Below are 13,779 nucleotides of genomic sequence, written 5' to 3'. Positions count from 1 at the left end.
GCTGGTAGCATGGGAGCGAGCGTCACTTTGATCTGGGGAGAGCCCATCCCCCTATCCGTTCGGTGCTGCCTGAACTCCGCCGCGATCTCCCGACACACTGACGGTGAGGTGGGAGTGAGCGTGGGAGCTGGACGTCTGCACGGCGGTGGGGGCAGGTGTCCCGGCGGTGGAGCCGCCACGGCGCCACCTCGCTCTCCTCTCCCGCTGATTCATTCAGATAGCGAGATAGATGAGCGAGACTGCGAGAGTGATGGGGTGCCGGACAAGCAGTATATCTTTTCTCGTTGCAAAGAGATGTCTAGTATTTTGAGTAGGACTCGCTCGGTCGCTCATATCCTAGGCAGGAGCAGTGTGAACTACCACGTATTTGGTAGCTTCAACAAATTTTGATCCTTCATGTAAGCTGATCTTTTGATAAAAGTGATTTACTAGCTTAAAATCGACTCTCTAAAATTAATTTTACAGAAAACAGATTCAGCGTGAAGAGTGAATAGAAGAAACTATACTCCTAACTCATTTTAGAGAATTACTCCATAAAATCAGTATAAAATTATTTGTTTAGAAAAATTATTTGGCTGAGCTCCTCCTGAATTCAGCCTAAAAGCTGCTCCGGCAACTCTGCAAATATTATTGTAGCTAGTACGTTATAAGCGGCGACTTATAAACGATCACACGCTCCAGAAATCTATAAACGAGGATACTAATTACCGAAGGACCAAATTTATGTTGCGAAACCTTCTCGTACCATCACGAACAAACTTTTCTCTCTCCTTTTAAATAAATCGAAGAAATTGCATTGCGGCCTCGCCGCAAGCGCGGTATGAATCTGCTTCGCACTCAAGCAACCACCTGTCCCCACTCGTGTCGAGCAAAGGCAAAGCCTCCAAAAGCGACCACTCATTTATTTACCAAAGGAAAAACCGGCGGAAAGAAAGAAAGAAAACTAAAAAAGGAAACTGGTACGGTGCAAGCTTGACTGCTTGAGCACGCAAAGCAGGATCCCCCCCCTCCCCACGGCCACCATCAGCCCATCACCTCGCCCGCCAAAACCCGCCCGCCCTCACGAAACCGCGGCGCTTTGGCCTAATCCCTGCCCACCGCTCACGAGTGGCCTTGGCCTGGATCAGAATCAGAGACCCACCGAGATGCGATCCTTCAGAACCCACACAGGGTTACGCGGAACGTGGATATTTTACCCTGGGCAACTCACTTTTGTCGAACCAAGCAACCTGGTTCAGAACGTGGAACGGAGCCGTCTGTTTCCGAGACTTCCCGCACCAGGTCTCGCGCGAGCGGATGACGCGGACAGAGGGATCCTCGTCGCGCGCGAGCAGCATGCTTCGGCTGCTTCGCGTTCAGGAGTGGAATTCCAGGTCAGCTGGTGCTTCGCCTAACAGCTGCCGGTCCACGACAGGGACACACGGAAGAGTCCCTTTCACCGTCACGTGATGAAAAGAAGGCCATGAATCCTGAACGTCGAACGAGCAACCGTGGGAGAATTATTGTTCCCCGAGGCTGGTAGATTTGCTTGCATGAAGGATGCCAGAATTTTACATCCTGGGCAAGGCGTTCCATGCGAGACTGATCCACCTAGTACTGTCAACCGTAAGATAGGACTTGGTAAATCAAGACAAATTTTGGGGTATGCTGCACGGATGCCATGAACCAAACATCACAGGCTGTTGCCACCTCGTTCAGTTATTACGGACTCCAGCATATCGTCAACAGTTCCATGGGGCAATTCGAATTTCAAACTGTAGAGGGAAGGGAAAGAAGATTAGGAACGATTTGAACCAAGCTTAGCTGACTGGAAACTAGATGATGCGAACAGCCCAGGCCACGCTATGTAATTGTACCATCTGCTAACTGTATATACGTATATTCAGTGTTGTGTATATAGCCCATCTCTCTTGTATATCCTGTCAACCCCAAGTCTATGGAGTGAGCTTCTACTTCTCGGTTCCTACTATCACCATCGAGTATAAAAATAAAAGGAAATACCTTATGCTTAGAAGCCAAGGTCGAACGAAGGGCAGTCATCTACTAGTTCCTGAATCTTGGGATCTTTACATGTCAGGGTGTATGAAGATGCAGGTGTGGGACCATCACGTTCCCCATTCGATATACTGTTCTGTGTGCTTAGCTGCAAATGCACAGATACACAAATCAAATGATTAGCAAAGCAGCCAATATGAATTCCTGCAATCACTAAATGAGTGTACTCGTGTCAGTCTGTCCGAAGTCAAATTTTGAAATTTCAGACTTCGGTATATGTGAAACTATGTACATCGGCAAAAGTAAAACAATATCATAAGATTTGTCTTGGAAAATACTTGTGAAAACAATTGCGAAAGCATTGCATTGAAAGACTGAAATGTTAAAATTGGCCTATATCTAACGGCACAGCATGATACTACACACCAATACTGTCGTACCCTGATCTCACGACAAAGAAACCACATCTGTGGGCAGCCCCTACAAAGCCTAAGAAGCTGTTGCTCATGAAGCTACAACTTCCAAAGGTTATACTTCTTGCTCCAAAAGGAAAAAAAAATGCATACCTGGTTTGCTGATGGACTCACTACGCCAAAACAGCAAATAGGAGCAAGCAATCTGAGACAAGCCTCTAAGGGCACGTCGCAGATTACAGAAAGAAAGACGCGCTAAAAATGCGGGCGCGGCGCTGCGTGGGGTGGGGGAGGGTAAGAGACAAATGCCAGACGGGCCGTGGTAGGGCAAGTCTCCGATCATTTTAAGATCTGAGATGCGCCTTACTAAGGCCCGTCTCGCATTACTTGTCAACGATTTTTATAAAGCCACAGAAATTAATGCGCGACGAGCCTTAGTAAGGCGCGTCTCTCATTACTTTCTGTGGCTTTATAAAATGATCGGAGACAAGCCCTCCCACGGCGCGTCTCGCATTTGTTCCCACCTCAATGCGAGACGCGCCGTGGGAGGGCTTGTCTCCGATCATTTTATAAAGCAAAAGTAATGAGAGACGCTCCTTACTAAGGCTCGTCGCGCATTAATTTATGTGGCTTTATAAAAATCGTTGACAAGTAATGCGAGACGGGCCTTAGTAAGGCTCGTCTCGCATTGATCGGGGGGGGGGGGGGGGTGGCGGTGGCGCGTCTGTAGCGTACAATACATATTACATGGAATCAATCCCTTGAAACCGAACGAACCGGCTTACATTACATTACATTAGTAAATCCAGCAATACATTACAATGTCTGAAATACAAATAATCTCACAATACATTACAATGTCTAGCTAAATCCAGCATTACAATGTCTAGCTAAATCCAGCAATTATTATTACATCGATATTAATTATTAGATAGATATTAAATCAGGCAATGGCGCTGGCTTACGAGCGCTAGCAGCTTCGCGAGCTGAATCACCGTCCTCCCCCTTGTAAACGTTGTTGTTCCCCGAGCCACAGCAGTTTAGGGTGACTGAACAGTCGCTGCAGGGGAGGCAGCCGCCGAAGCAGCTAAACAGCTTCGACCAGCTCGGAAATTTCATCCTGGGCCAGCTCGAGTTTCGTGGGTTTCGTGAGACAATAGAAATCGATAGAGTACTACCACTAAAGCAAACAAAGAGAAGCTTCCTCCGTGGGTTTGCTGATGCAGATTCAGGCAGAATGCGACGATTCCAACAAATACATTCAACAATGGGAGGTACCCGATCCTTATGTGCGGGGGATGTTGGTGGTGAAGGGCGTTGTGGTCCCGGTGTCGCAGATCTGCGGCTGGTGGTGGAGAAGCCCGGGGATGTTGGTGGTGAAGGGAGCTGCGGTCCCCGTGTCGCAGATCTGCGGCTGGTGGTGCAGAAGCCCGTTGGAGGAGGCGCCGCAGATCTGCCGGTGGCGACCGCTGTGATCTCCGAAGCGGTGCACTCCGGGAGCGCGGCGGTCTCGGAGGATGCGCCGAGGAGGGTGATGCCGAGCGCCGCGGTCTCCGGCACGCTGGGGAGGGGGATTTTGGCGGTGGCGAGGTCCTCGGTCTCCGGGACGCTGGGGAGGGGGATTTCAGCCGTGGTCATCTCGTTCAGCAGTACATCTCGTGACTATAATTTTCTTTCGATAAATAGCCGGGACGCGTCTCGCTTTACTTTACTGAGACAAATGGGAGACGCGTCACTGGAAGGCTCGTCTCAGATCATGAGATGGGAGACGAGCTTTTGGACGGATCGTCTCAGATCATGAGGATGGGAGACGCGCAGCTGCAAGGCTCGTCTCAGATCATGGGCGTCTTGCATTTGTTCCCACCTCAGACAAGACCCGCCTGGGGGTCTGGAGACGCGTCACTGGAAGGCTCGTCTCAGATCATCAGATGGGAGACGCGCTACTGCAAGGCTCGTCTCAGATCATGGGCGTCTTGCATTTGTTCCCACCTCAAACAAGACCCGCCTGGGGGTCTGGAGACGCGTCACTGGAAGGCTCGTCTCAGATCATCAGATGGGAGACGCGCTACTGCAAGGCTCGTCTCAGATCATGGGCGTCTTGCATTTGTTCCCACCTCAGACAAGACCCGCCTGGGGGTCTGGAGACGCGTCACTGGATGGCTCGTCTCAGATCATCAGATGGGAGACGCGCCTTTGGACGGAGCGTCTCAGATCATGAGGATGGGAGACGCGCGACTGCAAGGCTCGTCTCAGATCATTGGCGTCTTGCATTTGTTCCCACCTCAGACAAGACCCGCCTGGGGGTCTGGAGGTCCGAACAAGCTATCCGAACTTGCAGTCTGATACTTTGGTGGTGCGGCTGGGTGGATCTGGGGAAAGTGGTGCTGGCGGATGTGCGGCTGGGTGGATCTGCCGCGGCGGGCGGTGGAGATCTCGTGGGGAGCGTCTCGCGGCGGGCGGCTGGAGCATGATCGAGCCTCTTCTTGCTGTCGTGTGTCGCGGGGGCAGTGGCAAGGTAACTCCGATATGATATCGATTCTTTTGGTTCACCATGTAATAATTAAGTTCTAAGTTCAAACTTTTATGGCTAGAATAGGGCATTATAACTTATGTTCGAAAATACACCAAGATTTTTCCATTATTGTCTTCAGACGTTAAGAGCATCTAATACTAAATAAATCCGAGATAAATCATATAGCATGAAAAGTAAAGATGAAGATCTTAAAATATTTTTACATTCTTGCATCATTGGCAATATTTGGCTCCACATATGACCTTACTGGCTATGGTTTGTCTTGTAAGAGTTCGTGTCTCTAATTAATATTGCCTCTTGCCTGCATGTATTATATCGTAGATGACACGTCAAGATACAGAAGCTGGGATAATAAATTTTATTCCATCATCTAAAAAATTATAAAACCACAGATTCTACATGCAGAATAATATTTCGCAGAACTACACTTCCAAGCAAGCAATAATTCCATGCTTGCTAACAATATTTGAACTTAAACACTAGTTGTGCATGGCCCCAAACTATGAGAATCCTAACGTTTTGATTTCATATTCTATATAGATGTCGTATCGGCGTTGGATGTATGGTCCACGCCTTTGCAAGGACTTTATGGATGGTGTTGAAGCCTTCATTAAGAACGCGAAGAAAGATATGGTGGACAATGGTATACAGTATCTCTATTGCCCATGCAAAAATTGCAAAAATGAGAAGCGATATCTTCAAGAGCACGTGTTGAAATCACACTTGATCAAACGTGGATTCATGGAGGATTATCGATGTTGGAATAAACACGGTGAAGAAGGACTTAATGAAGCAGAGAGTAGGGATTCCTATGTGGAGAGGGAGGTCCATAGTGTTGTCGAAGAAGAGGACGACGATGTGGATGAGGCGGATATACTAGGGTTGAGCAATGCCGACATCATGGAACAGGTAGTACTCAAACCCGGCCCCATAATAAAGCTTACAATTAGAATAATAAGGTCGTGCTAATATGACTTTTCATGTCTGGCTTGACAGGTTGATAACATAGAGGAGATGGTTTGCAATGCTGACAGACACGGCGACGATGAGTTCAAAGGAGCCGAATTCGGAAAGTACAAGAGGACGATCGAAGACTCTAAGAAACCTTTCTATCCTGGTTGTGGATTGAAATACTCAAGGCTATTTGCGATGGTGAAGCTTTTCCAGTTGAAAGCAATCCACGGATGGAGTGATGGCAGTTTCAAGGAGTTGTTAGCACTCCTTAAGGACATGCTTCCACAAGGCAACACCGTCCCTGAGACCGTTTATGAGGCCAAACAGATTATCTGCCCGTTGGGATTGGAGGTGGAAAAGATCCATGCGTGCAAGAATGATTGCATTCTCTATCGTGGCTCGAATTATCAGGACCTTGAGAAGTGCCCTGTTTGTGGACTCGATCGATTCAACCGTAGAAAAGATGGTGGTGATGATGAGGACTGCAACAGAACAAAGGGCGGACCTAAAAAGGTGGTTTGGTACTTTCCAATTGTTCCACGATTGGTGCGCTGGTTTGCAAACAAAAAGGAGTCAGAATTGTTGCGATGGCACAAGGAGAAGCATAAGGTGGACGGGTTGATAAGACATCCTGCTGATGCCACACAATGGCGGAACATAGATTTGCGATATCCTGAATTTGCGGAAGATCCGAGGAATATTAGGATTGCAATGAGCACAGATGGCATGAACCCATTCATGAACAATAGCACACATAGCACCTGGCCAATTGTTCTGACGATATACAACCTTCCACCTTGGTTGTGTAACAAACGGAAGTACATTATGCTGTCGGGCTTGATACCGGGGCCACATCAACCTGGTAATGACATCGACACTTATTTCAGTCCTTTGGTTGACGATCTGAAGTTGCTGTGGTGTGAAGGAGTGGAGGTCTGGGATGAGTACAAGCGTGAGTACTTTCAGCTTCGAGCCATTTTGTTCGCGACTATCAGTGACTCTCCAGCGGCACGGAACTTGTCCGGACAGAGCAAGAAAGTAGGTTGCGGGTGCCCACATTGTTTGAGAGAGACAGACTCTGAGTACTTGAGTGAGTCAAAAAAAATAGTGTACATGGGACATAGACGCTACCTTGGAATGAAACACCCGTTCCGGAACATGTGTGATCACTTCAACGGTAAGGCCGAGAAGAGGCGTCCTCCTCCGCATTTCTCAGGTCATGATGTCTACGAAATGGTTAAGAATGTCCATGTTGTCCTCGGTAAGCGGAAAGGAGAGAAGAAAGGCAAGAGGGGCAAGAAGGTCGTTGTTGAAGAAGATGACATGTGGAAGAAGCAGTCGATTTTCTGGGAGCTACCGTATTGGAAGGACTTAGACATCCGTCACTCTATTGATGTGATGCACGTGGAGAAGAATGTCTGTGAGAGCCTTCTCGGCACATTGCTTAACATGGACGGAAAAACGAAAGATCACGCACATGCACGAGCTGATCTGAAGAAAATGAAAATTAGAGAAGAGTTGTGGCTCAATGATGACTCCGTTAAAGGAATGGAGCTGCCCACATCATGCATCACCCTGTCAAAGAATGAGAAGAAGGAGTTTTGCGAGTTCTTGAAAAGTGTGAAAGTTCCAACTGGCTACTCAACCAACGTCTCGAAGCTTGTATCAATGCCTGATCTAAAGCTATCTCCCGGCATAAAGTCTCATGATTACCATGTATTGCTGACGCAGATGATTGCCGTAGGAATTCGGAATATCCTACCGGTCAATGTTCGGGAGGCTATTATGAACCTGTGCTTTTTCTTTAATGCAATTGGTCAAAAGGTTCTAAGTGAAGAAGATCTTGAGTCATTGGAAAAGAAGCACTATGAAACTTTGTGCGTTCTTGAGATGTATTTTCCACCTGCCTTTTTCGATATCAGCCTTCATTTCACGGGCCATCTTATCAAGGAGATAAAGCTACTTGGTCCTGTGTTCCTTCACCAGATGTATGCGTACGAGAGATTCAACGGCATCTTGAAGTCACTAGTAAGAAATCGAGCTTTCCCCGAGGGCAGCATGGTACAAGGTATTGTACAGAGGAAGCCATTGAGTGGGCTCTAAACTACGCTGACCCGAGTAACCCGGTTGGTGTTCCCAAGTCTCGTCATGAGGGGAGGCTCAAGGCACGGGGACGATCGGGAAGAAGGCTATAATTCCAGATCGAGATTTATTTCATAGGGCTCATTTCCACGTGTTGCAACAAATGGACATTGTGTCTGAGTACTTCGATGAGCACAAGGAGCTGTTGCTTAGAGAGAATCCTGTACACAGTGAATCATGGTTAGCAAAGGAACACATGAACAAATTCTGTGGTTGGCTCCGGAATCGAATTTCACGATCAGATACTCCTATAAGTGAACAACTCAAATTTTGGCTCTTGGTCCTATATTCACCGTTATGACGTACCAAGGGTATGACATAAATGGATACACGTTCTACACCGAACGACAAGATAAGAAAAGCATGTATCAGAATAGTGGTGTACGTGTTGATGCTTACGATGTTAACGGAGAGGACAAAACTGCGTACTATGGTCAAATACAAGAGATATGGGAGCTTGACTTTCACGGTTTTAAAATTGCTCTTTTCCGTTGCAATTGGGTTGATGCAAATAGAGGTGTACAAAAAGACAAGTACGGGTCGTTAGTGTCGATCTTAGCCGTCACGGATACAAGACGGACCCTTTCGTCCTCGCACAACATGTGGCTCAAGTGTTCTATGTTTCCGACACCACAAACAAAAGACTCAAGGTGGTTATACCTGGAAAACGGCGAATCGTCGGTGTTGAGAATGCGGTCGACGAGGAAGAGTTCGATCAGTTTGATGAGATACCTCCTTTCGCCACCTCAATGATCAAGCCAAGAATACCATCGGCCAACGAAATCCCTACTTGCGCAACGACCATAAAGAAAAAGTCAAGAATTTCAAAAAAACCAAGGGATCAACGGAAAGTAGCAAAATGATTGGGCACACAATGTATATTAATTTTACTTTGTCAAGTATGGGAATTGTGTGACTTTAATTGTTCCTTTGTGAAAATATGGTAAAGTGTGACTTTAATTGTGCCTTTGTGAGATATGATAATGTGTGAATATTTGCGAAGTACGAATTCATATTTGTGAGATATCAATATGTGTGAATTTTCAGTTCCAGAACTGAATGGTTGTGACTTTAAGTGTTCTGGACATTCAGTTCTGGAACTGAACAAGAAAGGCGAGACGCGCGTTACCTACGGCGCGTCGCTCATATACCTACTCCGGGAGGAACCCAGGGACCCTGGGGCACTTGTGCCTAAAGAGAGAAAACAAAAAAGAGTTACACCTCGGGGGCATCAAATGCGAGACGCGCGCTACCTACGGCACGTCGCGCATATCATCATGCGCGACGCGCCGTAGGTAACGCGTGTCGCGCATAAGACCACGAACAGATTGAACGGGTGAGCCCTCGGGGCCCAGTCCCACACCAATGCGCGACGTGCCGTGGGTACCGCGCGTCGCGCATTCCCCGGTATCTGCAATTATTTTTCCGGTTCTATAAGGGGGTCCGGGCGGAAAACACTTGTGCCTCTCAGAGAGCAACACAAAAAAAAGTTACACCCCGGTTGGGGGTCCGGGGCCACCGGGGCTCAACCCGCAGGGTACCACGAACAGATTGAACGGGTTCGACCGGCAAGGGAGCCCTCGGGCCCCAGACCCACACCGCCAGCATGGGCAAAGAGAGGAAACTGCGGCTCAAAGGTACATGTATTGTAAATTCGAAACGGCGAAGACCGCCCAAGCTTATAAGCTGGACGCTCTCGCCTTGCGTTGGCGAGGTGGGACAAAATCCCCTCCCAACGCGCGCCTGATCAGGCTACCATCTCGGGGGCCTCAAATGCGAGACGCGCGGTACCTACGGCACGTCGCGCATATCATCATGCGCGACGCGCCGTAGGTACCGCGTGTCGCGCATAAGACCACGAACAGACTGAACGGGAGAGCCCTCGGGGCCCAGTCCCACACCAATGCGCGACGTGCCGTGGGTACCGCGCGTCGCGCATTCCCCGGTATCTGCAATTATTTTTCCGGTTCTATAAGGGGGTCCAGGCGGAAAACACTTGTGCCTCAGAGAGGCAACACAAAAAAAAGTTACACCCCGGTTGGGGGTCCGGGGCCACCGGGCTCAACCCGCAGGGTACCACGAACAGATTGAACGGGTTCGACCGGCAAGGGAGCCCTCGGGCCCCAGACCCACACCGCCAGCATGGGCAAAGAGAGGAAACTGCGGCTCAAAGGTACATGTATTGTAAATTCGAAACAGCGAAGACCGCCCAAGCTTATAAGCTGGACGCTCTCGCCTTGCGTTGGCGAGGTGGGACAAAATACCCTCCCAACGCGCGCCTGATCAGGCTACCATCTCGGGGGCCTCAAATGCGAGACACGCGCTACCTACGGCTCGTCGCGCATATCATCATGCGCGACGCGCCGTAGGTAACGCGCGTCGCGCATAAGTCCACGACGAACAGATTGAACGGGTGAGCCCTCGGGGCCCAGTCCCACACCAATGCGCGACGTGCCGTGGGTACCGCGCGTCGCGCATTCCCCGGTTAGAACGCGACGCTCGGCCTTCGGGGACTTAGGTCAAATTTTCAAATCAGATACAACCGTTCTCTGCTCCCCGCCGCCGCGCCGTCGTCTCGCGCCGCCCGTCGTCGTTGAGCCAGACCGTCACTCCCTCGCGGCCGTCGTCCCCGGCCCCGCAGCGCCGCTCCGCGCTATCGGCGCCCCCCGGGCCCGAGCTCCCGTCCCCGCGAGTGCCGCCGCCGTCGAGCCTTCCCCGAGCCGTCGCGCCGTCGTCCCCGGCCCCGCGGCGCCGCCCCAAGCCACCGTAGCGTCGTCCACTGCCGCCGTAGGTGAGCTTTCCCCCTTTCTAATTAGTCACTGTTCATACCCTACATGTGGATGTACCAGGGCAAGAAACATCTTCCATGGACACACATAGGGCCTGTTTGGATGAATGGGAAAGAGAAAGAGAAAGTGCAAAACTTTTGCTCTTTTGCACTTTTTTTGCACTTTTAGATCCAAACACCCCAAAGTGCAAAAGGGCAAATGCTACCGTAATTTTGCTAATTATGGATTAATTAGACTTAATAGATTCGTCTCGTCATTTAGTCCTCATCTATGTAATTAGTTTTTTAATTAAACTATATTTAATACTTCTAATTAGCGTCCAAACATCTGATGTGACAGGAGCAAAAAATTTTACCATTTGCCCTTTTGCCATTTGGGGTGGATCCAAACACCCCCATAGTATGTTTTGCTACACAGAATTGAAATCAAATTATCAAGAGCAAAAAGAGACCAACCTAGCCAAATAAAAAAAAAGAGCGGTTAATGACCAAAGATTGAGTCATATATTTCAAAAAATGGAGATTACTTTGCGAGAATATGTATCACTAAAGCATTAAGCATGTCTAGGCCTAGGTATGGGATTCATGCGGTTACTCTATGGTTGTATCTGATTCGGAGCGTTTACTCTATGGTTGTATCTATTTTTTTTTTCTTTCTCATGTAGCACGATGTCCAGTGGTCCGGACAGTGTGGAGCAAGCTGCAGGCGGTGAGGACAGTGTGCAGCAACCTACAGATGACAGAGCATCATCAGGACGGCCGGCACGGTCACAGTCAGGAGCTAGCACATCTGGTGCTGGCAGAAAGAAAAGGTCACAGACAAAGTGGCCATCAGATGTGAAAAGTTGTGGCCGGCTCAATTCTGAGGCAGCACCCGAAGAATCGTCAGTCTTGGTGAGATTAGCACGGGTTTGTGGCCTCACTGCCCGGCAAAGGGTGCCACTCACCTTGGAACATTTCGATGACTTGTCTTGGGACGACAAAAAGAGAATCTTCGAAAACAATATTCAACCCTATGTTGAATATCCGATAGAGTTGCACGATAAGGCTACGAAGCATGCTATGAAGATCATCTCTAAAGCCTGGAGGAGCTACAAGAACAAGTAAAGTGTTGTCACTTACTATTGTCATTTACTAACATTTTTTCATTATCTACTGTCACTTATGCAGATTTATTGTTTTGTCGTGCAGGCTTTTAAAGTGTTGGAAGAAGAAAGAGAACCCTTTTGACAAGTATGCGGACTTGACCAAAGAAGCCTGGGACGAGCTTGTTGAAAAGTGGAATACTCCCGAGTTCCAACAGTCAAGTGAGTATTTTCGGGGTCTCCGAGCGCGGAACGAGCTTGACCACCACCTTGGCTCAGCGGGATATGCTGGAAAGCAACGCAAGTGGGAGCAGGAGGATGAGATGCTGGCAGCGAGGGGCATTGAGAATCCCTATGAATCGTTTGAGGGACGGCTGGCACCATTTATGCGTGCTAGGTCAAAGCTCACGGAGGATGGCAATATCAATTTCTACAGCACGAGCGCTGAGGAAGTTGCTCAAAGGGATTTGATGGAGAGCAGCCAAGGTTCAAATGAAGGAGTGAGGGAGTTTGATGCGCTCACCAGGGCTTTGGGAACCCGTGAGCAACGGGGCCGTGTCCGTGGTGTTTCCAGTCAGTTGACCTGGAAGGAGGGGTTCCCTGAACACAAAGGCAGATACCGGAAGCGGACTCGAGACTCCTCATCAAAGGTTGACATAGATGAGATCAAAAAGCAGGTGAAGATGGAGATGTATGGAGAGCTAAAGACTGATATCGAGTCTCAGGTGACGGTGAAGATGTTTGGAAAGCTAAAGACCATCTTCGAGTCTCAGGGATTGTCATTCCCTGATTTGCTGGGGAGTACGATGAGTGAAGAGAGAAGGGACAGCTTCGCTTGTACTGCAGCGGGTGCTTCTCAGAGTAGAGGGACAGAGAGGGCAATTATGCCTACATCAGTGGAGCCGGATACGATAGATGGCTTGGCTCGTCCGACCCGATGCAGTCTTCTCGTGCAGCTGGTCGGAGATTCATCTTTCATGGAGGTCGGGAACGGGCTTGTGTATCCCGGTATGTCCCAGCTTGAAGGTGTCCAGGTCAGTGCATTGGTCTTTGCCTCTCTTTTCTTTTCTCCTATTTCTTTTTGTTTTTTTTCTTTTGGTATGTACAACTTGCTTGAGATTTAAAGCCTTTGTTGTTGTTGTTGATGTTGTTGCAGGTCAGGGCTGATTGTGCTGTGGTCAAGATTGACTACGTGCATGAGTTTGCTAAGAATATCAAGCTGGAGGTGCCACCAGATGACATGACCACCACTTTGCGGGATGCAGTTGCGAGAAGGGTTCAGTGGCGGAGAGCTGTTATTCATATTGATCCAGCAGATGCAGATTCAGTACCGACCAGTCAACCTCAGCCACAGAGTGCTGCAGTGCCACCGACGTTTTCTGAGCCATGCCCACAGCTGCCGGATACACGGGAATCGTTATCGGAACCGCATCCTCCTGTCCCTACTCAGCCTCAGGTTACCCCCCCTCCACCTGTTCCGACAGAGCCAGCTACCGCTCCCAAGAAGCCAAGCAAGGCTAATCCTGTGAGGAAGAAGCAGAGTAGGCCGATGGCGACGAAGCGGGAGATCTCAGAGGGTAAGAAAAAGGTGGAGCGGATAAAACAACCGGTCACAAGGGCTTACACTTCTGAGAATCCAAAGTACAGGGTTGGAAAGGCCTTGCTTAGTGTCTCTGAGCTTCGGGCAGCAGGTCCATATTGTATGGACCTGCACAAGTACTACATGCAAAATGTCAATCAAGCCGAGGAAATCATGGTGTCATACGAAGAGCGGCACTTTCTGCAGCTTGAGGGCGGGGGCAACATCTTTATTGTTGCCTGGAGCGATTTGTTCGACCTTTTCAACCTCGACGCTTTGGATCTTTCTCT

General features: G+C 49.0%; 1 long non-coding RNA gene across 1 annotated transcript; it reads right to left on the bottom strand.

Annotated features, from left to right (window-relative positions):
- Positions 1 to 1,260: 1,260 nt before the first annotated feature.
- On the bottom strand, positions 1,261 to 2,580 carry LOC112882936. The gene is made up of 3 exons (XR_003226730.1): positions 2,562 to 2,580; positions 2,002 to 2,143; positions 1,261 to 1,754 (listed from the first exon to the last, which is right to left on the bottom strand). It is a non-coding gene; the product is annotated as an uncharacterized LOC112882936 (long non-coding RNA).
- Between the last annotated feature and the right edge of the window lie 11,199 nt (positions 2,581 to 13,779).

Source organism: Panicum hallii, chromosome 2 (genome assembly GCF_002211085.1).
Source record: "Panicum hallii strain FIL2 chromosome 2, PHallii_v3.1, whole genome shotgun sequence".
Classification (NCBI taxonomy): Eukaryota; Viridiplantae; Streptophyta; class Magnoliopsida; order Poales; family Poaceae; genus Panicum; species Panicum hallii.
This window is presented reverse-complemented; position numbering and strand designations above follow the sequence as displayed.